Genomic DNA, 25,249 nt, shown 5'->3' on the forward strand with positions numbered 1-25,249 from the left:
TGCTGCTCTCCGTAAGAGGTTATGTCAGATCTCAATTTCAAAAATTATTTTTCAGCTTCATACACTTGAGACAAAATTTCCCAGTCAAAAAGGGACTTAAGGGATAAAGGATTTAGCTTATAAATCATGGCTGCCTATAAATCAAGACTGTAGCTCAACTGGAAACAGAGGACTTTATGACAGTTTCCACTTTATGATCCAGTCCAAAGAAAGTCACAAGCATGGGAAGTCCTGCCTTTGTCCAGAGGAGAACAATTGCTCTGGAAACATCAGAACAGTACATGAATGGAGTAACAGCAGCAAGATTTCCCCTTTTCAGCAGGGTGGGTTTGCTCTGAGTTATATTTATGTAATCCATTGATGGCAGGATGGGGCCTAATAGGTTAATCAAGGACAGAATTGTCCCACTTGCTCACAACAGCATTTAGAATTCAAGGCCTTCACTTGTAGCAAGCAGCCAGGATAACTTTGGAGGATTTTAATATCATGTCGAGAATAAACTATGCTGGAGTATATCTTAGGCATATTTGCTAACGTGAGTTTGGATTTAGGACACTTCACAGACACCTACAGCATGACTTTCTCCAGGGTTTTGGCCCTCCAAGACTTACCCCTCACTGTGCCAGTTACTGCAGAAAGGCAGAGCTTCTGCTTTTAAAATCATCTACCAGTAATTAGAAGACAAAATTTGAAAATTGGGCACAATTTAAGCTACCTTAAGTCCTACAATGAGCTCATAGCTTCTTAACCTCTACATTTCCAAGACAGCAGTAAGAGGAAACAAAAGGAAATGTCAAGATGGCAAAAGGATAGAAATTAATAGTAACAAGACACAGTCAAAAAGGCTACATTTATATAGGAAAATGAGCAGGAATCATTACAATATGAGTTATTTTCCAGAGGAAATCATGAAAATCTCATGGCTTGAGAAAATCACAGTTTACAACAGGTGAAGTTTTAGAAAAGGCTCTACAGAGACCTCTTTCAATTTCACTGAGGAGAGCTGAAGAGCACGCCTATGATTTTAAAGTCTTTCTTGCCTACAGATATAATGCTTGGGCATTAATGTTTGTTCTACCATTAGAACAGGCAACAGAACATCCCATGCATTTTTTCTCCAAAAGAAGAAAGGGGCTTCTTGCTGGACATGTTCACTAGCTGTAGATTTTTTTTCTTTTTTTTTTCCTGGGGTGTGGTTGCTGATGGGAGGGGTGGGGAACTGAAAAATGAGCCAGCAAGGAATAACTAAGAGATTTTTATTGCTAGTTCAGCTGAAAGAAATTCAGGAAGATTTTGCTAGGTGCAACAGATAGGAAAAGTGGTTGAAAGTAACAGAACAGAAAACAGTATAGTAAAGCAGGAGGCTAAAGGTGCCCACTTAATTGATTTTATTATTATACAGGCAGACAAAAAGATATGGAAAATGTCTGCAGCACTTCTTCAGGGGGTAGTGAGACTGTATCCTTCCTAAGAGGAAAAAGAAAGAAAAAAACAAACACAAAAGCACTAGTCCTTTTTTTTATAGCAATACAGCTGATGTATATTAGCCATATCTTTCAGTAAAAGTCCCAGTCAAGATAACATACCGGCAGTTTTTTCAGTGACATAATCCAAGCAAGATGAACCTAGAAGGGAAGTGTATATAATTTTGTATTGAACTTGTTGTAGAAACTATAGGTGTCTTGTTTGTGCAGGATTTTACAGCCGGATAGCTAATACAAACTTGTTATCTTGGGAAAAGTACACACTATTTTTTCCCCTCCTTTTCTGGCACAGAGGACAAAGCCTCTGTCTGACTCTGCCCTCAGCTCCAGCAGCACTTGTAAACGTAAAATTCAAGCCCCTGGCTCTGTTCCACTTTGCTACCTTGCAGCTGCTCCTCAAACCCCCTGCTCAATGCTCTTCCTCCAACTTTGTGTGCTGGGTTGCGAGCATGGTGTTCAGCAGCGTCGTAAACTCCTGTCTTCTGCATGCATGCCAAGACTGTCCCACTGCTATTTCCCAGCCTTCTGCTGTGTGCCCTGCCCAGGGAGAAATATGGATAATCCTATAGTTAATGGGGTCAATGGGAGGACTCTCACTGATGGAATATATTGGCTGGCACAATGAAATACTGTGTATTTCTAAAACAACCACACCAAGAGGGCTAGAGAGGACACTACACTTGGTCATTCGGGATTATTGTATAGACATAGAGGGAAAAAACATATGTAAAGTGAGAACTAATTATTGAATTAAATCTCATTATTAGATTACAAAGACTAACTCATTAGTCGTACAGATATGGAGTCATATACAGTAGATTTCACTCAATGTAAAGGAACTGCATGTGGATCATGTCCTACTTCCACTTCAAGATGAAAAGCATACTTGAACAAAATGTTCGCAGACTAACTCTGGACAATTACCAAGAACTATTTTCTGATTTCCCTGCTTTGTGAGCAGAAATGAGGCATTTTAAAATAACATATAGATGTCATATGCTAATGCAGAGCTCCCATATTATAAACATACTTTCATAACAAAACTGCAATGCTGTAAACATGTTTGTGGATCCAACATTTACTTATTGTACCTTTGCCGACTTATTAACCAACCTGTACTTGCAACTCTAGGAATCTGGGGTGGGTTGCATACTTTCTTAAGAAGTGGGCATTACAAGAACTGTTTGCAAATACTTCATTAACAAATGGAAAAAAAAATCCTCCAGTATTTACATTCTTACCATACAGACGCAATCCGGAAAACAAAATGGTTCAGAACTATTTGTAGACAATGGGGGATGCGGCATCATTCAAAACAAAAAGGATTGGCCTGGATGTTAGAATTTCCACCTGAACTACTTGGTGTAAGATAAACTGCTGAAAATCCTGTTACTTTCTTCCTTCCCTTCTGGAAAAAAAACAAAAACAAAAAACACAAAAACAAAACCACAACTATATTGAAATGCTATTATGCAAGTCACCTAAGTTTGGCATTACTGTGAAAAGAATAGAGAATACATTCTCTTAATTTTTTTTGATAGATAATAATAAATAAGTGTGTATTTCCAAATAAAACTTAGTATTAAAACCAAGCAGTAACAAGATGAACTGCAAAAGGGTGATTATTCCCATCTGGAACAGCCTTTTTGTTTTTTAATAATAAAGCACATCCACGTGTACCTCTTTTTTTTTCTTCTTCCCTCTCCCTAACCCCCTTTAAAGGGCAACGTGTATTTTCAACACAATTTTAATCAAGCTGTAATAAACATCTTGCATAATACATCCAGAACACAGCATTTTGCAGTAATGTCATCCATTCAAGGTCTCTCCCTGGAGGAAGAGCAGGTAATTCAAATACTCCTGCCATTTATGTAGTGCCCACTCTTCCTGCATTTACAGCAGTAAGAATCATAGCTTTCTGGACCAAACCTTGAAGTACTCTTGCTCTCCAGCCCACAAGTGTCCCAGAAAAATCTCACACTAATTTGAACCAATGTTAGACCAATCCATGGTGAGGCAGCTAGCTCTATTTACAACCTGTGCAGATACACAATATATGATCTGTGTACCACACTTGTAAAGCTCTTCTCCCTTTTCTGACCATGACAATAAACTTTATTTTTAACCAACAACAGAAGTATCACCAGGCTGTTGTTTTCCCAGTTCTGAGTGGCTTCAGGAAAGGTATGAGTATAAGAAAAATGAATGCTACATTTTCCCTGCTGGCACCATGCAGATTGCTTCAGCTTGCTTATGTATTTTAGAGTTTACTCAAAGGACAGAAATATATGTCATTTCAAAATATCAATTCAATAATATGAGAGAAAGCCTCATGCAAAATGTTTCCATGGCACAGGGCTAAGGACAATTACCCACCTTCCTGGCAATAATCTCCTATTTCCTTTTCCAGGCACATCTTAAATGTGCTTCCTTGGCACGTGAAGTTCTCCCGTCCACCATAATTAAACAAAGCAAACCCCGGGGTTCTGCTGCCACTTTTCCCTCCTCCTCTGTTTGAGCCAGCTGTCGAAAGGCCCATATGCTCGCTGCTCTATGGAAGATACAGCACTCCCCTACCAGCATGCAGACCAGCAATTGGCTGGAGCCACAGGCAGCTGTGTTGATGGCTTGTGTCCAGTCAGTCCAAAGTGGTCGGCTTGTTCTCTGGGAAGTCATTTCCTTTGGATCCATTTTTAATTTTAGGGAACTGGCACACAAGCCTTCTATTTAAAAGTTGAACTTTAAGAAGAGTCAGTTGTCACACTGCTGCAAGGCCTATTTGCCACAAGTTTCATTTCTTACTTCTCCACCTTCTCCCACTGATGTCACTTTTTTTTTTTTTTTTTTTTTTTTGTGAGGGTTATTGGAAAATGCTGTCTACAAGGCAGTCTCCATGTGTTCAGAATGCAATTCCTACTCAAAAAAAAAAAAAAGTACTGCATGTTATTGTCAAGGTGCGCTGTAAAATTGATTCACCATGTTATTAGAAACTGCTGCTGAGAATAAAAAAGTCCTCAGGCTTCCTTCCTCTTCAGTTAGCTCAGTCTTTAGGCAACGCCTGAATCTTCCTTAAGCTGCCATCTTCCCTTCCAAAACAGACTGACACTCATTCTTAACTAGCCTGCAGAGATGCTCAGTCTTCCACTACTGTGTCTTTCATCTGAAACCTCATCGCTGACTGAAGATTTCACAAGGAACAGCAGTACATATAGAGCTTCCTTTATGCAAACTTGAAAACAATAGCTAACCCCATGCATGATTGCTAATTTACATGCAGAACTTAGCGAAAAATAGGGGAGAAAAATCAAATCAATGGGAAGTAGGTGCATGCTTATGGGTGCCCTTATGGGTGCCTGTGCAAGAGATGGGGTGGTATGGGCAGGAAGGATGCTGAGAGGTTTTTGCTATATTCCCTGCAGCCATTTTCCATGCAGTCTGTTTTTTTACCTGTTCATTCCAGTGTAAGAAAAGGAACCGGGGACTCTTCCACCCAGCCAATTCACTGAACTACGGAGGAAAAAAAAAAATTGGACTGAATTTTTCTATTGACTTTGTAAGAACTGTGGCTGTGCCAAGGGCAATGTACTGTATGTGAGTTTATAGGCACAGTGGATGGTTTCTTTATATTCATGCACTTTTCCCTATTCACACCAATGTCGTTCAAATAAATAGGGCAAAACTTTCCCAATAATGAAAGAGAGAGAGGAAAAGTTATGCCATTATTCTTACTGCAACAGCTTGGAAATTGACTTTATTATACATGCTCATTGGGTGATACTTGTGAGACTATGGAGGACTAGAATGCCTGATAAAAATCTTGTCAACATTGAAATGTTTGATTTATATGACTCTTCCCATAACAATTATATGATTTTTAAATTAAACCACATTTCCCAACCAAGTAGACTGCAATCTTTTTTAGTCTCCTTCCATATCATTTTTCTCTAAAGTGTCTGTCTTTGTAATGTGTCCATCATTAGAATAATGCATATTTGATGAAAACTTGCAATAAATAACATTTTGGACACTGTTTCCAGTCGTTGATTGATGTGCATATTATTTTGTCTGCAGTATTTAACTGACGTGTCTCAATTTTTCCAATATCCGAGGGGCACAGAGAGTATAGTAATGGAGAATTCAGATGACCTATTTTCAGTTTCTCTTGCAGAAATAAAAGATTCACTAAGTTGTAATTCTGTACAAGGAAAAGCAGTGTAATTCACCTGCAAATCCAAGCTCACCAATTTTCAGAAATGCTTAGAGATCAGCACACACAGTATATCAAACAAGAATCTGGCCATTTTTCATATTTTCAAAAACACTTCAATTTATGGGTGCACATAAGAGAAAGCGAGACCAGCATCACTTCATTTGCAGTGGTAGAAGCATGATTGCACATGATGACTTTGAGATTTATTGGGCACCAAGAGGTTTATCCCCATCCTAGAGGTGTCAGATGGCTCACCAGCAGAACCTTCTTTGTTTCTCTGTAAGAAGTGGCAGGCAAAAACTAAATATACAGAGTGGCGGATATTTTAGCATTTACTGTACAACTGAGATGAGTCTAATCATGTTTCTTCCTAGGTTAGTGTGGATATGGGTCTTTTCCTGTAGCTGGTGAATCAGATGCCCTCAGATACCATCCTGCATAAGCTCCAAGTTGCAAGCTCTGTAGTCAGTGAGGAGGAGAGCATATTCCTGTAAAAGTCACCTATGGCAACTTTGATTCTCCAAATTTATGCTGATAAAATGGTTTATTTTGAAAAGTGACCAGTACCTGAGTGAAATGGGCTCCTCCCTTAAGGGTAAAGAACAAATATGGGTGCAGCTTTGTAACTTGTGTTTGGCAGAAGAAAGTTGTAAAGATAAGGAAATGAACAGTAGGGAAATGTATATACTTCATATAAATATACACAGCTTTGTGTCTGACAGGACTTCTGCAACTCTGCCTACTTTTGGCCTGCTCTCAATAACTGCCTAAAGCACATGACCACTTGCAGCCTCTTCCCAATCCAGTTCATTTGAAAAAGGTGACTATTTTTTGAAACACAGAAGCTTGCATAATTCTGGCTGTTCTGCATGGAACAAAAAGGGATTTATACAAAACCTGCCTGGTTTATCCTTTTAGCTACTATCTAGAGCAGCTGTTGTACCTGAGTACTACACCAGATTTTTCCCAGACTCATGTAGCAAGAAATAAAATGCAAGCTGCATATTGCCTATATATATATATACACATATTTGCCAGCAGTCTAATATTCTGAACCCAATTTTTTGTACAGGGCTTTTGGTGCAAGTAAATCAATACTAACAAACTTTTAAGAACATGCACTCAATGACTCAGATGAGCACTAAACATATCAACCCTTTTTCTGCTAAAGCCTCTCTCACTCAACGTGATGGAGAGTGCCTGGATTAAAAGCATGACTAAGTTACATTTATTGTTATACCCAGAACTGGCTTTGTAGCACAAACATCAAAGGCTTAATGGACATGCTCCATTTTTTTTTTTTTTTTTGAGCTTGTATATTAAAAATCTAATGCTTCTGGATATTACATTATCTTTGCAACTTGCAAATGAACAGTAGTATACCCTTTAAAAAAAAAAAATTTGCATCCCTAAAAAGCTCCATTTAGCCAGGCATTCTGCAAGTATGAATTGGAGCTCTTCAGTAATAGAACACAGAGAAAAGCAGGGGCAGAGGAATGCTTCACTTGAAAATGAAAAAGTGGTGTGTTTTTTCTTATTCAAAGGAAGTAAAATTATCTGTTTTGGAGATAAAAAGTATAGCATCTGACCTTCATGCTTACAGATGCTCAGGCAAATCACCAGCTTGGTCCTACAGTTGAAGAAGTATAGAAGCAGGTAGCCCCTGCACAGTTGAGGTAGGCTAAGGAGGCTTATTAAGTGATCTTGTCAGAAAGGTGATTTCATTTTTTTTTCAAATGGATGTGAAGTGTAGGGGACAAGAATGAAAGTTAATGCCCACCATGAGAGTGGAGCTAGGGATCAATATATTGTCAGGATCCCACAGAGCTACTCAGTGCAGAATAAAACAGGTAATTTGTCCAGGACTCCCCTGGAGGGAAACAAATAAAATAAAATAATAATAATTACAAAAATAAAAATAAAAGAGCACCTTAAGAAGTCAGGTATCCAAGTGGGAGATCTTCACATCATTATAAGATGTTGTAGTAATAACACACTCCTAGCCTTTCTGCCCCTAAATCAATTTTACTAGGTCATTGATTGATGACTGTCAGGAAAGCTTCTAATTTCTTCCCTACTTTGCCCAATGCACTGTCAATTTTTTTTTTTTTTTTTATTTTAGTCCATTAAATTTCAGTGCACACACATGCATAGTAAGTCCCTAAAACTGGGCCACAGAAATTGAGTATTTGGTGTTCCTTTACAGAATATTTTGCAAAGGTGATTTTAATCATTATATCTTCAATGAATGTAACAGTCCAAACTCCTAAATAGTTTGGGGGAAAATACTGCAAGAAGAGACTGATTTGGAATAAATTCATCCCCTCACCCCAGTAACAAAGGTCTTAAAGTAAACCGTAAGTTGCATGTTTGGCCATAGTGAAACATCACACCTCAGGCCATTATGAGCCACAAAACCTCAGAGGTTATGGCACTCTAGGGTGTATCTACAGAGCACGGATTTGTTAACTCATGTTATGATAACCATTACTTGAGAGAATTTTATTTCCAGTGATAAGAGACTTTTACAGATGGCAAAAGGATAAGGTTGCATATACTTCTGTGAAGAAAATGAAGAAAAATCAAGTTATCCAAGACTTATTGACTAATGAACCTTCTAAAGGAACAGACTAATACCCTCTAAGTAAGTGCTATGCAGATAGGAAGAGCTTAAAGTTTTGCTTATTGGTCACCACACCTTACTCTCTACATTAGTGAACTAAAAACACAAACAAATAAACAAATGACATGAAATAAATCAGAGACTATTTTTTATTGTTGTTTTTGCTAATTCCTCAGTGAAGTGTTGAGCACTCATGCCAGATGTTAGCTATGTGTACCCACCAGAAAATCAGGAATAAAAATATTCCTTCTAAACCATCCATCAGGTGCCTTATCATCCAAATAGGGAATAATAATAATAATAATAATTAAAAAACCTATTCCATGAATCACTTTATTCTCTTTTTAGCAGCAAAAGTTCTTCTCTCCTTTTTGTTGTTGTTTGTTTTCTAACCTGAATAACAGAGCTAGCCGGGGGAAACAGATGACAAAAGGAAGGCGTGTGGGAGACTGGCAAAAGAAGGCTTAATTCCCCACCAAAATCCAGATGGCTTGCTTGATTTAAATAGCCTGTGGTTTCCCACACTCCAAGTAGGTGCTTTGATTACCCTGCTCTTGGTGTAGCTGGGGGCAAGGGTAAGGAGGAGAAGATGCAAGGAGCACTTCTCTCTCTGTGAGGAACTTAAGGAAACATTTTGAAAATCCTGAAAGAATTTCTCAGGATAGAGATTTTGCTTCCAGCACTAGTCTACAGCTCAATTCTCCACTTGTTGTTTTATTTCACTGCCACCAAGGTTCAAGGGAATAAAGCAGACATTTTACTTCTCAGCCAAGAGAAATTTAGAAATAAGTGGCCTATTGAAATTGCCATTTGTTAGGATTCTTTTCTTTTGGAAAAGTCTGAGTTTGTGTGTATATCTTCATTTTGTGTAATACAGTCAAGAGCTATGTGAAAAATAATGACTTTTTCAGGGTAAAAATATTTTCCTCTGGGAAATTTAGAAGACCTGGAATTTGGCTTTCTTGTAGAATTTTTATATTAGAAACTGAGTAGTGGATGTCTCTGATTTTGTAAAGAAAGAAGACAAAGGAGCAGATAAAGTGCAACTGTCAGAAACATAGTAAATACACCTGCCATACAGAAACGTTTAGTCATAAATGAAGGGGGTCTTGCATTGCATTTAATGCAAGACTTTTGGAAAGCATATCAACCATGGAACTATTCCAAGCACTAAGCAACAGACAAAGTGAAGGCATAATTGTAAAGCATTTTTGAGGAGATATGCACCTCAGTATGGATGATGCATCAAAATGTCTTCTGGCCTAGACTTGCACCAGTTTTCTTACTTTAGTCTTTAAGGATCAGCTAAGACATTAGTAGACGTGACTTCTGCAGGATAAGCATTGCATATGCACCTGCCAGAGAGCCGAAAACTGTCAAAAAGAGGTTTAAGACAAATTTATTTGCCTTGTCCAATAACATAATATCTTCTTCAGCAGAGAATGCCAAACCTATTTCTGAGAGTACTTGAGACATCATACATTTATCATAGTTCTGTTTTCTTTCTAATGAATCACTTTCAGCCTCCCCTTCTTCCCCCCTCCTCCTCCTTGTTGATGGAAACAAGCAACAAAATCCTCACACAGCTTTGTAGGCTGAGGCTTTCAATTCATGGGTTGTGTACAGCTTTATACTTTCAACTTCCCCCTGCAGAACAATGAACCATAAAACAAAGTAATACCTTTCCTTCTCCCTCAAGGTACTTCCTATCGTGTTGTTTCAACTAGAAGCAGAATAAAATATTTAAACAAGCAAACAAGCACAAAAGAAGGAAACAAAGCCAGGCTAAACATGGGAGCCCTTCTTACAGCAATTTCACCATTGCCAAACAGTCCAAGCTTCCCCTGTGCATCACATATCCACACACGGTATGTGGTAATCAAAAGAAACCAGAAGGCATTGCCTTTTTTTGGAGTGAAAACTGGTCTTACCTCATGAGACAGAGGCATACAGCAATGCAGGTACTCAGCAGAAAAATACTTGGAAGCAGACAAAGGGTACTTTACAGTCACATGTCAAAATTTCCTTAGCGGAGTGCAAAAAGTACTTGATAAATAATATTGCAATGGTATTATATTTTTCATTTTAGAATGTGGGGAGAAACGTAGGTGTAAGTGTACATCTATGTATAAAGCACCAGCAGTGAAGGGCTCTGAAGAGAGGTTTTCACCCTTTTTGTATGATTTATTCGTGTATGATAGCAAATACAAGCATTGCCCATCAAGGCTGATTTCCATTGTTTTAAGCCTCTGTTGATCAGAGAGAAAACAGGCAGCTTCCTACAGCCCCTCTAAGTCCAGTGGGCTGAACTGGGAGGTAGAAAGAAAAAATAGCACAAAGCATCAGACCTTAGCACCCTTCAGTGTAATAAACATTTAAATCGAGGGAAGAGACAGGATGAAAGAACAATGTACCCACGGTTGACTTCTGTATTTCTCAGTGATCAGAAATCTTCACGATAAAACACCATTTCTTTCAGTATTTTCAGTTTCAAACAGGAAATTCCAATTAGTCCTGCCCCTTCTGAACATTTCTGCCATATTGGCAGCATCCAAACCAGAAAGACCTGAAAAAGAGAACTGATGCTCCACCTGCCAAGGACTCAAGCTGATGTGGTATCTTTGGATGGATCTTGGTTTCTCTGCCAAAACCAGTGCATTAAGTACATTCTGGGAGCTCCTAGGGCAAATGAATTCAAGTACCTGATTCATCAGTACATCGGGAACAGCACTCAAAACCTTTCGCCCCTGCTTAGGTTGCCCTGCTGCTGGTCTGGAAGATACCTGTAGCATTTTCGACTTCACGCAAAACATAAGTTTTGACTAAACCTGCAGCTGGAAGTGCTGCCCAGCTGATATTTGCCTCTTGCACACTTTGCCTATGGTACATTTGCACATTCTTGCTGTACCTGTGCTATCTCTAGCCTTTGCTAAAGTCTCCTGGAAAGATTAATGGGGCTCCATTCTTCAGCACTGTCATTTCAGCACCTTTTATAAAGGTCATTTGCACTTAAAAATGAGGCAGTTAGAAAACAGTTAAGCATCCCTGGCAGAATGACTTTTAGGTCACAGAATGCATAAGGCCTCGGCTCAGGCATGCGTCACCCCCATAAAAACCTAGTAATTTACTGATAACTAAAATTGGTATAAAAATTCATGCATGCAAATTAAATAGAAAACAGAAGTATTTTAGGAGGATAACATCCATTATTACAACCCTGTATATGCCTGGGACAAAGCTGACAAGTTTCATGGTGAAAATATTACATTTTATGGTTAGTCACAGATTAATGAGAAAACACTTTTAAGTGCAGTTTTAATATTGAGAAATTAGCAGAGATTTAACGGTCCTTATTTAGTGGAGTTAAGCAAAAGAAGAAAGCCCTTGAACAACTACAAACATCAGTTTGTGATCTGTGCCTCATTAATTCCTTTCACACAGCTAGAAAGAGGGTGAAGCAAAGACAGCATCCAGCAACAAGTGCCTTTGTATGAAGATTGATTTTTTTTGTTGTTTGGCTTTTAATGCAGAATGTGAATAGAATCCATGGAACCAGAATCCCAATAAACTGAATTGACCTAGCCTAAATGTTATTCTGGAAAACCACAAAGCCAAAGTAAAACACGGATCTGATGCAATGTGCACAGAAAGCAGACAAACACCAACTCATTGCAGTAACTGTAAACACTTTTTCCCATCTTTGGGAGATCATGTTGGTGTCATTCACTAGGAAACAGTAGAAAATTGTTGAGGTGAAATATAAATTTTGCCTCTCTCAACACTGAAGTGTCGTTTACAACTATAAACTTGACAGTGCAGCATTCCTATCCGTCAGCTCAAAGAGTTATGCCAAGTTGCAGCTTCTAGGTTTAGCTTCACCTCCTAACAGTGCAATGAAAAAGTATGTGGCTCCCTTCCAGAAGGGGTAGGGAAATAGCCTCTATGGATTGAAACATGGAGGTTTCCATCTCCAAGACCACAGGATTTTGGAAAGTAGCAACTTCACCCTGACTGCACGGACCAGCCATCAAACCGACTGGCTGCATAGCTACTGCATCTAGGATTTCCAGAGATTTGGCAGCCCTTTTTTGGAGATGTGGGATTTGGAGCCTTGTACCATATCCCTTCAACCCACCCCTACAGCTCTGATCATAAGTATTTGCAAGTCCTACATCTGAACAGGAAAGCTCTCGTGCATTCCTCTTTCTTTGAAAGACTTATGCCCCAAAAATAAAATATTAACTGACATCTTTCAAGAGCTGTATATGTTAAAACCATCTCTATGGTTCTGGATATATGAAGACAGGAATAAATTCACATCATTCAAATCTGTGTCCTGCCCAGACCAGTTAGGACACATGATGTTGCAATTTAAGTGCCTATTTAAATGCCACTGCTTTTGATTCATAATCAAAAAGGCGCCTTATGGCACCAAAATTGATTTGTCATTAGAAAATTTTGATTTGCTGGGTAGGGGGAGAAGAAATTTGCCTTGGATCAGGCTTCCAACAAGGAGAGACCTACCAGGGAAGTGACCGCTAGGGACTCTTCAAGAATCTTTTTGGTTCCTCTAGTTCCTTCCAGGATTTTTATAGCAAAGCCACAGAGACAAAGCAAACAGTTTGATGTGCTTGTCTGACTCCGTGCAGGGAGATGAACCTGAGCTTCCCACAAACTTACTGCCTACTTTAGCAGCAGGATCTTAGTTGTTTGTATAGGAATTTGTAGAGAGACAAGAACAGCAGTCAAGCAGTTCAACATCCATCTGAATTGCAGGACAATGACTACGGAGGCACTTCTATTCTGTTCTTACATCCCAAATGATTAACACTACCCATACACTAACAGCTATTCCAGTATACGTGCTTCTCCGTGTCTATTGTCCCCATTTTACAAGCTTTACGATATTAGTAATTCTGCTCAGAGGAGCTGGTTTTACTGTACAATTTAAAATTCTAACGAAATATTTGCATGTATGTGTTGCCACTGCATTATGCAAGTGATTAATAGGAAGACTTACACACTTGGATATGGTGGTATGCACCCTTCATAAGGTGCTTTCCTCTTGCCTAAGTGCTCTGGATAAGATGGAGTCTAACAGAACACATTATAATTAAACAAATCTATCATTTTTTGCAGTTATACTTATGTTCTTAAGTTAAATTAAAACACGGCTCAACAGATTCTTATCATGGACATCACTGGTTTAAAGTATAGCCAGGTCAGTTCTCTGCTGCTCTACTTTTCCCCATCGTTGATTTTTAATTTTTTTCCCCCCCAAAGAAGAGAGAAATACTAAAATACAGTACTTGAACAGAGCTCTTAGGCTCTTAGTCTGAATGAGCACAGGGAGGCACTCAAAGGAGGGAAGGCTAGCATGAAAATAAGGACAAGGGACATGCAATGATCACCAGGCAAGGCCACTACTTATTTCGTTATACAGTGATTTAAGGCACCCTAAACAAGCCCTTCCAGTTCTCAAATCCACTTCTTATGTATAGCACTACTGGCAAATCAAATCATTCAACTGTTTGCACAAAAGGGATGTGCAAAAGGTTTGAAGACATCAGCAGTCATAAATCCAGATACTCTAATGCACAGACAAAGAACATTTCCCACCCTGCACACAGTGTTTGCTCACTCCAGATAGGAACTCAATACCTGCTCTATGAGAAAGCTTCAAATCAGCCCTTATATTTCAAGGCAAATGCTGTGGGTCAGATGGTGAACAGTTAAAGTGCTGTAAATCCTCAAATGAGTCCACAATAATTTATCCCCTCTCTTCACACAGAAGATGGTTCAGAAATTACTAAGATTAAAGGTTAAGGTTTCAAAGGCTTCCCTTTAAAGGAAAAAAGCCACAGAACAAAAACCAACACTTCCCACTCAAAATGAGATACTAAAAATCGAATCCCAGTTTTCAGGGTCTGGATGCTCAGGAGTTTTGGAAGATTCAGCCCAGTCGTGAGACTCAGGCTGGGTGTCTCGAAGCAGCTTAAGTCAGTAGTTATTTCAGAAATTTTCTGCTGTGAGGGTGTAATCAGAAAGGCTCTGCCACAGACACCTGAGTCTGGTAAGGTCCAAACATCAAACAAAATCACAGCTGGCTCTTGAACCGTCTTTTACAGTTTGTCCTCAGCTCCCCCACTGCAAGCCACTACTTCCAAACACTCTGCTACCCAAATGCCCCCTGCCTGCTACCCCATCTCCCTCCTCAGGCCTGCACTGACTGTGTCCATCCTTGCAGAAAGTTATTCCCTCCCCAGGTCATTCAGCATCAGACATAGCAGTCTGCTCCCAGACTCCCCACTGGCTTTTTTTCTGCTTGCTGCTAAACCGGAGGGTTTTGAAAGGATTACATAGCCCTAGGTGCCAGTCTCACACCCATCGGAAAGGGCAGAGGCTACTAACAAGGTCTTCAAGATGATCCATGAGTGCCTTTAAGAAAACAGCATTCAGAGGTAGAAATGAATGCCCTGGTAATCTAAAGACAGGTAATATCTCCACTGCATAAATATTAGAGCACCAGATTATGCAGGTTAAATCAATCAGTTTGATGGAATAAAATAGGTTATATCCAGAGTCATTTTAAAAAAGTTTCCACGTGTCATTTAACAGACAACTTCCTTCTTCTTCTGTTCATACTCCTGAAAGACCAAGCAGAACAGATTATCAGTTTCAATTTGAGCTAGCCCTGCCAGGCTATAGTAGCTCACTGAGCCTCTTCTACATTCATCACTTTGCTGGGAACTGCAGGGGATTTTATGTGGAGTACTCTAACGTAGCCATGTGCTACAGGTAACAAATATGCCTCAGCCCATCTCCCATCCACACAGAAATACCAGCATGCTTGGGAGATGAACCTCTAGATGAAGAGCATCACAGACTTTTCTCAGGTACATACTAAGATCTCATTCAAACAACAGTATTAGGGGGTCTTTCATCATATTCCCAGAGCATCCACTAAAACGTGATAACCCTCCATGCAACAGATGCAGAGTTAGTGTTGCATACATCCATTGCTGAGAAAAACTTCCCTTCTGCCATCTCAGTCTCCAACAGAGAAATACTTCAATCCTCTTAGCTGTGTTTACCCACTCTTTTCTTCCTTTAAAAGGTCTTTCACGTATACTTATAGTTAAAAGACAGAACACATTGCTCATTTAAAAAAAAACAAAACTTTCCAGCCTGCTATCTCATTGAACAGAAAACATCCAAGGAAGAATAAAACAATCAACTATGGGGTAAAAAAATAATAAATAAATAAAATCCACTTACCACAAACATGAAGAACTCCAGACTGATGGGCTTTGTTGCTTTCCTTAAGTATACTACTACTCCTTGACACTCACAGCATTTCACAGTACATCTACAGTGTTTCCCAGTCAGTCTTGCTTAGTGCCTACTGCATCAGGAATAATGTAGCATAGAAGCAGGTGAATGGTCTGATTGCGATTGTAAACAGCTGCCTTTAGCAGAAAAGATCTGCTGAACTGTAAAGAGGTGTGGTGAAGTACCAGCTTTCTGGAATTAATGGAGTGACCATAACACTTCAGCAGATGGTTTGTATTGATAAAAACAATCTTATCTTTTGGGGATAAGGAGGAGATGAATGTGGTGTCCACTTCATGTACAGAAAAGAAGGCTTCAGTGAAACACAGCACAAATACCCTCTTCTGTAGTGTCAAGAGACAAGACATGAAAGTTTTGTTGTTTTTTTCGTGAGTCATGTGGTGACCAGGAAGGACAATCCAAGTGTGACAACAGGGTCAAACAACACCAGTATTGAAATTAGAACTGAAAACAGATCTGTAAGCAGATCCAAAATTAGGTGTTAGAGCTACTTGGGTAATACATTCTGCCTTAGATCCTGATCTTGTGAATACTTATGTAGGTAGTTAGCTTTAAACACACACAAAGTGCTGTGGCTTTCAATAGAGCTATTCATGTGTTTAAAGGCCTGGAGCTTTAAAGTGCTTACTCCTTGGGTCTGGGATTAGCTAAAATTTATAGCACCAGTAATTCTCAAGAAAGGCACAATCACTTGTCTGGTCTTATTTATACCAGCATTTCCTCTAGGTGGAGGGAATTCCTTTAGAACAGAAATTACTTATACTAAAAAGCCAAATGATCTCTTTGTAATACTGCTGTGGCCTGCAACCAAAATAAACTGGAAAAAGATCAAGACCACAGACATAAAATTGGACTAAAATGAAAGAATATTGGTTTGGTTTCATTTCCCCATTTCTTCCCACAATAGCCCATTATAGCTCATCATTTAGAAGGATGGATAGCACTCCAAAATGCTAACAGAAACAACATGCTACTGATAAAAAAACAGAAGCATTTATTTCTAACACAGTAGGAAGGACTTCGATGGCAATTTCACTTCAAGAATTTTGTCCTTTATTGTGCTATCTGCATCTGTATTGATACTTGTTGCTGGGGACACAGGATGTAAAAGGATACAAATCGATCTGTTTACTTTTTTTCTTTACTTCACCTAATGAGTTCAAAACTCATAGGAAGTTCTTCCGCCAATGAGGATTTTTTTTTTTTAATGAGCAAGAGTTTTTTTGAAGCAGACTTTTCTAATTTGGGGAGAACATTTGGGAAGCAGCTCCCACTAACCAGGTTTTCTGTCATTTCCCTTCAACCATCAGAGGCCATTAATTTGGGGATGGACAATAAGGGTCTCATCACGCAACTGTCTGTACCGATACTCCATCCCCCAGGGCTAAAACTGATGCTTTTTTTTCAGCCATCTCCAGGCTGAAACAGGTAACTCCATATCCAACAGTGGTTACCTACTCAAACTTCACAGTGTAAGCCATTCTGTGGAAACATGGATGTTGCTGGGCATCATGGCATACCATGTCCTCTTTCAGGACTGACGGCAAGAATTGCTGAATCAATTTTTTTTTTTTTTGCGTATGTAAGGTTTCTAGTATTGCTGTCTCTCAGAACAATATGTGTCAATTCACATGGTGATATGAAAAAATGCAGCAGTTAATATTTTAACATATCCACAGGAAAAAAACAAAAAACAAACAAACAAAAACAAAATTTCTATGGATAATTCATTTTTCATCTGGTGTTCTAGGAGAAATATATTGGATAACTGGGCTGAGAAGATTGTCTTCTGCCCACTGCATTTTCCAGTATCTTTGTAATTTGTATTAAAAATAAACCTGAGGTAAGAATCAGTTTATAAGCAAATGCCAGGTCACACAAAATGGTAGTGAACAATTTGTGCCGATAAGGTCTGGCGGTAGTTTATTGGCTCCGGAAGGCTTCATCACGAAAATTAGTATTTAATCCTCTAAGGACAAAATATTTCCCATTTCTCAAAATATCTCCTTTTACACTTTAAGTTGAAGAAAACAATCCCAAAACTCTGTTCTCAGCAACTTTTGTGTCAGAGACAGAGTGAAAGCCATTGAAAGCTTCACTCTCCCTCTAACAAGGTTAATCACTTTAACAACTTCCATGACATTTGCCAGTTCTAGTACCTTCCCACATGAAGCTTTTCGGTGGCTCATTCACTGAAAAGGTAGGAAGTTCACTCCATATTTCTTTTTAAGTAAACCAATAAAGCTGTTGACTCCCCCCCACACAGCTGGAGAGCCGTCAGTCACCACAGCTGTTATTTTGTCAAAGCCACCAAAGCAATTCACAGTGCCCTTCACAGGATTAAAAATAAAATCCTTTTTTATAGTGCCGTGCAGGGATAACAGCCTCAGTCATTCCTCATGAACCTTAAAATCCTTGTTAATCATATAAAAAATATCAACAGTTGATTTAAAGTACCGCCGTTACTTCTGCACTTTTTACCAAGTGCCAAAGAATAAACAACTCCATTATCCATATCCAGTTTCAGATTTTCAGTCAAAATCACACATATAGCTAACTCAGGTGACATTTGTCACGAGAGGGACACAGATTCAATTTCTGTTGTTGTTACTAGTGCTTTCTCATCTTCAGGCACTGTGACAGATGCCATGGCATTGCTATATGACAAATTCTGCATCAGCTAAATCTATCCTTTGGCTGCACAACTGATACATTTTACAATGTTAGATGCAGTAGTTTTCTGGCATGAGATCCTGGCTTCCTTTAAGTCAAAGGCAAAAATCCCATATCCTTCAAATCTTGAACACAGCCAGGTTTTCACCTCTCCCCATATTGTTGAAGCTCCCACTCCGAAGAGCGAGCATCTCTGTCACTGACAAACAAGCTCCGCTTCCTCTACGTTCATTAGATTTCTCCAGTCTTAATGAAAATAACCTGTCACAGCCGGCTGCGGACCTTCTGCCCATGAATAACAGGCCCAGTAGGTCTGTGCTACAGCAGCTCAAGATGTATGCTTTTCTCCTCTCCTGATACTACAGCTATCTAAAAGCAATTTTTTTTTTTTTTTTTTTTTTTTTTTTACTTCAAGCTTTCAATAGCTGTGACTCTCTCCACCTCCTGTCTGTTATAACTTTGCTCACTCGTAAAGCAATGATGGCCATTCGGCTGTTAAATGACCTTGCCCACAGCTAGTCTCTATTGGCTTATTAGAAACCAGCCTCAGAAGCAAACCCACATTTCCCTCAGATTTGACTGGGAGAATGATGGCCGAATTACCAAACTGTCTAAAACCTTACTGCAACCTAGAAAGTGCCTATATATCCTTCTTAGCATATATCATAAGAGTAGATGTCTCAGTGAGTGAGGAACTGAGCTCTAGAGTAAACACTCTTGCTGGAGTTTGCCCACCCCTGTCAACATTTGTTTAAAAATATGTCGACATTTTGGACAAGGTTACAAAGATTTCCCTTTTGAGCAGAAAAAAAAAAGTGCTGGATGAATCTGTGAGTGCCAATTCTGTTTCCATTTTCATCCTTCCCCATTTTTTTGGCCTGTGGCTCACTTCTGAGAAGGCTGGAGAAAAGAAGGAAAGGTCACCAGAATGGCAGTAGGTTACAAAAGGATGGAAGCAGCATGATGCACTGCACACCAGCAGCCAGAAAAGGATGCAAAAGGGAGTGTGGACCTGTACTGTGAATCCTTGAACCTTGGCTGAGGAACACCCAGTCAGGACAGTTTAAAGAGTGGGGACAAAGATCTCCTCCTCCCCATTCTGAGTATGTATTGTTGTTGGTGGTGTTGTTTTTGTTTTGTTTTATTTTAAACACAATACTTGATAAAATATAAATGTCTCAGTGCAGTCTTTTTATTATTATTATTATTTCAGTGGTGATTAAGATGAATAAAAAAAATATGTTGTACCCTTGCCTATAGCACTTGCAATTCAAATGCTGTCAGTACGTGAAAACCCAGACTTATAAATGATAGAGAATAATATGCAGTAAATTTATCAATCCTAACCGGCTGGCATAAAGCAAAGAAAAATAACTAAAACAGAAAAAGTATAAATGAAATTAAACTGATTTTTATAATTATTTAAGCAATCCAAGGTTCTCAAGGTAATAAGTAAGAGTATCTTGCTTTTAACAATAGGATTTTTTAAAACCCAAGACTAACTCTTTTTCCTCAGAATTGTACTTTGAAATATCAAAAGATGAGAGGGACACCTTTCAGCATTAATAAACTGAGGGATATTTATGAGAATTAGCCTGGCATCTTCTTTGAAGCACGAGACCCCTGAGATGAATATGATAGGTACAACGCATACCTATTATCAGCATGAGAGATGCTTCAGAATTTGTGATGTGGCATAATTCCAAGGGCACGTTGGCACACAGCAATGAACGAACTCACTGCAGTTCAAGACACGCCTGACATTAATCCTCACAGCAAGACTAGCCCAAATGAGGATGCTGAAGTCAGGGCAGGCTTCTGGGGAGGGCAGTTGTGCCTATGCAGGCACATTAGCACATACTGTTATTTGATGGCTTTACAGTCCTCCAACAAAGGAAGCAGAATGAAACAGAAACTCACCTCTCTATAAAGTGGGAGAGATGAAGAATGAGAATAAAGTATATAATTAAACCTGATTAAAAATGATTACATTTCCATTGCATTATCCATGATAATAGGAAAGAAAACAGAAAATAGAGGAAGCACTCTGAATACCACCTGTGATTAAAAAAAATAATAATAATGGACTGTCCTTGTCTGACTTCCACTTAATATGAAAGATGAGCTGTTTGGCTTGTAGTATATCAGGCTCTTTTTCTGCACCACACCATGGAGTGCTGAGAACACCAAGAAGAAATCTAAATAACCTGCTCATAAGAAAATGAAAAAAAATGCTGATGACCTTTCAGTATTTGTTGGGAATGAACTGTAAGCAGCAGTTTGAAGATGAAAAGTAATTGGCATTGAGCCTTCTTAATTATTTTTCCAGTTTCAGGCCTCTAATATAGTTCTGGCTCTTGCTGACACATCTAAATGAGGTTTACAGAACCCAGAGTGTGAATTCTGTGCTCATTAATGGAGAGACGACAGCACAAAGGCTGCAGGTATTTTTTTTCTTCTTCCACCCAGTTTAAATTGCCACCCACCCATGATTTAGACTTCATGTGTGTGGGTGGGCCACTGAAATGGAAATCCTTTAAAGCAGCTCCAGGCAAATGTAAAACTGGCAGAAAGATGGCAGGCAAGATGACCTCTTTGAAACATGTTGAGTAACTAGTATGTAAAAAGCTGTGACCTCAGTGTCCATCAGAGCACGGTAAAATAAACAACACCAGAGGGAAACAAATGATGTGGTTTCCAGGGGAAAAAAAAATATAAAAAAAATAAACAAAGCAGAAATCACAAAAACAGGCCAGTCCTCTGAACAGAGTGTTTGCAGACTAGCTCTGTCTTTGTGTGGAACAGGAAAAAGATATCCTGGCTAAAAAAAAAAAAAAAAAGAAAGAAAGAAAGAAAGAAAAGAACCAAAAAACAGCTGTTGGAAAACAAACTGGCTGCTTTGGGGCAGGAATTATAATGACAAACAGGGGAGCAGTGGAAGGACACATGCATCTATTACATAAAGACGCTGGAGATCATAGAATCACAGAATTGTCTAGGTTGGAAGAGACCTCCAAGATCACCTAGTACAACCTCTGACCAAACACTAACCAGTCCTCCATTAAACCATATCACTAAGCTCTACATCTAAACGTCTTTTAAAGACCTCCAGGGATGGTGACTCCACCACTTCCCTGGGCAGCCCGTTCCAATGCCTAACAGCCCTTTCGGTAAATAAGTTCTTCCTAACATCCAGCCTGAACCTCCCCTGGCACAACTTTAGCCCATTCCCCCTCGTCCTGTCACCAGGCACATGGGAGAACAGACCAACCCCCAACTCGCTACAGCCTCCTTTAAGGTACCTGTAGAGAGCAATAAGGTCGCCCCTGAGCCTCCTTTTCTCCAGGCTGAACAATCCCAGCTCCCTCAGCCACTCCTCATAAGCCTTGTTTTCCAGACAAGGAAAAGGACATTTGTATTCCAGACAAGGACACTGCATTACAGACAAGGAAGCTTTGTTGCCCTTCTCTGGACTCGTTTGAGCACCTCCATGTCCTTCTTGTAGTGAGGGGCCCAAAACACAGTACTCGAGGTGCGGCCTCACCAGAGCTGAGTACAGGGGGACAATCACTTCCCTAGCCCTGCTGGCCACACTGCTTCTTATGCAAGCCAGGATGCTGTTGGCGTTCTTGGGCACCTGAGCACACTGCTGGCTCATATTCAGCCGACTATCAACCAATACTTCCAGATCCTTCTCCACCAGGCAGATCAAAATCACCTTCCACATTTCTCAGGTAGCAATGGACTTCTTAGAGTGCCCAGCTGGCCTCTAAAGATGCTCCTGCTGCTGGAAAAGGAGATACCTGCCTCTCCTGAAGCCTATCGACTCTGGAAGGTACTCATGCTTCATTAGCACGTGAGCAGCCGAGCCTCTGCTGGGATGTCAGCCTGACAGCTGTGTGACCTTCCTGCCCAGAAGCTCCCTTCTGAGGAACTTCCCCTCACACAGCTCATGGAGAGAATTAATCTCAACTGGGTAACTAAATTACCTCCATTATGTGAGCTGTGTGGCTAAAACTAGACTATGCAAGTACTCACTTCACTCCATCCTTTGTGTAAGTAGCTATAGGTGCCATGGGAGCTAGCATGACAAAATTACCATCAGTTTATTTGGGCTGAGTACCAGTGACAATGGACCAAAAGTTGTGGAGTCTCAAGTGCTGGCTACATTGTACAGCAGCAAAAACCCTGGCATGTGCTCCAGTGGCCAACTTGGGACAGTGATCAGTTGACTTGGTTTCACTCTACTGGTGCTGGAGCCAGCTAACACCACCTTGTTCAGCTGTGCTGGAATATGAGAACCTCCTACCTTTGCTTACCTTGTGGATGGGCCATCATTGGCTTTCACAGGTACCATGGCCCAGGATGGGCAGTGGGCAGATCTGAGCTCACCCATAGGCAGCAAACAACCTGCCAGTGCTGGCCAGTGCAGAGGAGAGCAGAATGGGGTCATCCACACACAGTGGCAACAGGAACACCTTGGTGTAGCAGGAGTGTGAGAACAACAACTTTTGGGTGTTTTTCAACATTTCCTTTTTTTTTTTTTTTTTTTTTCCAAACTTCTTTCAACCTTCCTGACCTTTTCTGAGGAAGCAACAGATGAAAGTTTGCTCCTGTTTGCTCACCAAGGAGCTCAGGGCAAACCATACCCTTCTGCAATGGAGTATGCTTTGGTCAGGGAAGGCTGGAAGAAAGCTGCACTTGGACAGGCAGGTGGGTAGGTGTCTCACAATAAATTCAGATAGGGCTAGGTTGTGATAGGGCTACAGTCAAAACGTAAGTGCTGAAATACAATTTATCATCTATCCAAATAGTCGAACGACATACAAGAACTGCTCAGGAAATAATAATACATTACAATCACAACCTTCAGTAAAACACTAATAGATGAAATGCTAGAAGAAAGAATACAGTTGGAAGATTCAGAAAAGCAAAAAACAGTTTAGTATCACCTGCCTTTCTGATAGTAACATAGGTTTGAATACCTTTCAATTTTCGTGTCTATTCTATTTGTTAAAAGTATGTGTGTGGGGCAGAAGTACACAAGAGTAAGACATGCAGCAGGCAGCCTTCAAGACTTTCATGTATTTTGAATAAATGCTGGTCTGGAAGATGCTAAAAAAAAACTAATAAGAGATTGCATGATCAACTGAACTCCTTCATAGCACTTATGATAAAATGTGGTGTATGTACCAGAAGGAAATAATGTTGAATATCCTCTGCTTGGTTGAACACTCCAGTATATTCTCATTCACAGAAAATGACTGGGAACAACTGGCATCTCACTACATCTTGCCAAAAGCCCAAAGGGAGCTTCTGTAATGAAATCTCTGCCTTTAGCTTTCCTCCGTATTGAAATGTCAGTGCTGAAAATGCTACTGTGAGCAGCACGTGTAGAAATAGCATCAACCGAGATGATGGGAGGCATTATTTGGAAGGAGATTATGTCATATGAAAAAATAAAACTAAACAGATAGCCAGTCTGCTGATGCCTGTGCTCTGAAACACAAAACCTGTCATTGCCCAAATCTGTTTGGGCAGAATCAAGAAAATTCTGCCTCTGAGCCAAAGCAGCTCTGTTGAGTGAGCGGGTGCAATGGAGGTACTTTCTTTCATTCCCCTCCTTCATGTGTAGAAAATTAAAGAGGAGAGAAAGAAAAGAATAATAGAGGCTAAACACTATTTTTTCTGCTTGTTGGCTTTACTTGTTTGGCTCTCACAGTATGACACAGCTGTGAGAGGCAATGCTGACCATGCGGTTAGATGCCAGGAGCTGGCTCGTTGTGATCTGGTTTTCGGTCCTTGCTGCTCCAAAGAAGGGTGGAATACAGGCAAGACAGCGTTAATGCTGCTCACTGTGTCCTTAAAGGTTCAGTGGCTGAGGGGCAGTCTTCAGCCCCAATACAGGAGATGCTAAAGGACCTTTGAAGAGCACATTTTCAGGTGACTCACTGAAAGACCAAGGACAGGAGCAGTCACAGCCCAGTAGGGGATAGGGCTCAGGGAATGGTGAATACTTCTCTAATTCACTCAAAATGGTAAAAATTTATTCTAAAAACTAAGTCTAATGTAGCTGGTCAAGGTTTTATTTGGTTTCCTTCCTTCCTTCCTTGTACCATTTTTTTAGACATTATTCCCAGAAGAATAGAACTAAGTTAACTACATTGTTTTGGTATACATTGGTGTCATCGCTGGAAGGAAAAAAATCTAATTCTGTGGCAAAGACCATACATTTATTTTTCTTGTATTTAATATCTACTGTAGTGCTACATCTTAAAAAGCATGCTGCTAAACTGTGCAGCCCATAAAACAGGCATCAGGAGTTATGTGCACAGTGTGAAATATCCCACAATTTAATTTGCATTTGCACCATTACTGAGACACTTGTGCAATTATGTGCTGCATTACAATTTTATCTGGAGCCTGGAGACAAGAGGTATGGTGGTTCAGAAAAACCTACAGAGCAACCACAGTCTTTAAAAACTGAGTGGCCACTGGAGGCCCTTGATTTCAGAGCTTTGAAAGCATCCTGTTCGAGAGGAGGCAGGGAAAAGGGGTAAAAAGAAAGATGAGCTCAGCACCTTGTGAAAACGAGCCCTTCTAACTTACCTCACGCTGGACATCCTGAGGCAACAGGCACTTCTGAGAGTTAGTGTCCATGGAAAAATACAGACCTCAGTCTGACTGTAGACCTTGCAATGATACTTGAGCATGCACAGTGTGTGCCCACGTTGTGGTCAGAGCTGACCAAAAAGCAGACAGAGACCCACCTTCAGCCCCGTCCATCTCTCTGGGAAGTCAGGGGACATGGAGGTTGCTCCTCCTCAGGCTGCCATCCTGGACTTCAGTAGGTGACACAGAGGAAAGAAGAGGATCTAGCAATGCATTCTTTTGTACCCCTTGCAA

The 25,249-nt window shown here is 40.0% G+C and overlaps 1 long non-coding RNA gene across 1 annotated transcript; it reads right to left on the minus strand.

The window, feature by feature from the left end:
* Positions 1-357: 357 nt before the first annotated feature.
* Positions 358-15,742, minus strand: LOC119716156 (uncharacterized). Its single transcript, XR_005263921.2, has 3 exons — positions 15,596-15,742; positions 2,726-2,892; positions 358-2,021 (listed from the first exon to the last, which is right to left on the minus strand). It is a non-coding gene; the product is annotated as an uncharacterized lncRNA (long non-coding RNA).
* Positions 15,743-25,249: the final 9,507 nt, after the last annotated feature.

The sequence above is a fragment of the Anas platyrhynchos genome, chromosome 2, assembly GCF_047663525.1.
Source record: "Anas platyrhynchos isolate ZD024472 breed Pekin duck chromosome 2, IASCAAS_PekinDuck_T2T, whole genome shotgun sequence".
Lineage (NCBI taxonomy): Eukaryota > Metazoa > Chordata > Aves > Anseriformes > Anatidae > Anas > Anas platyrhynchos.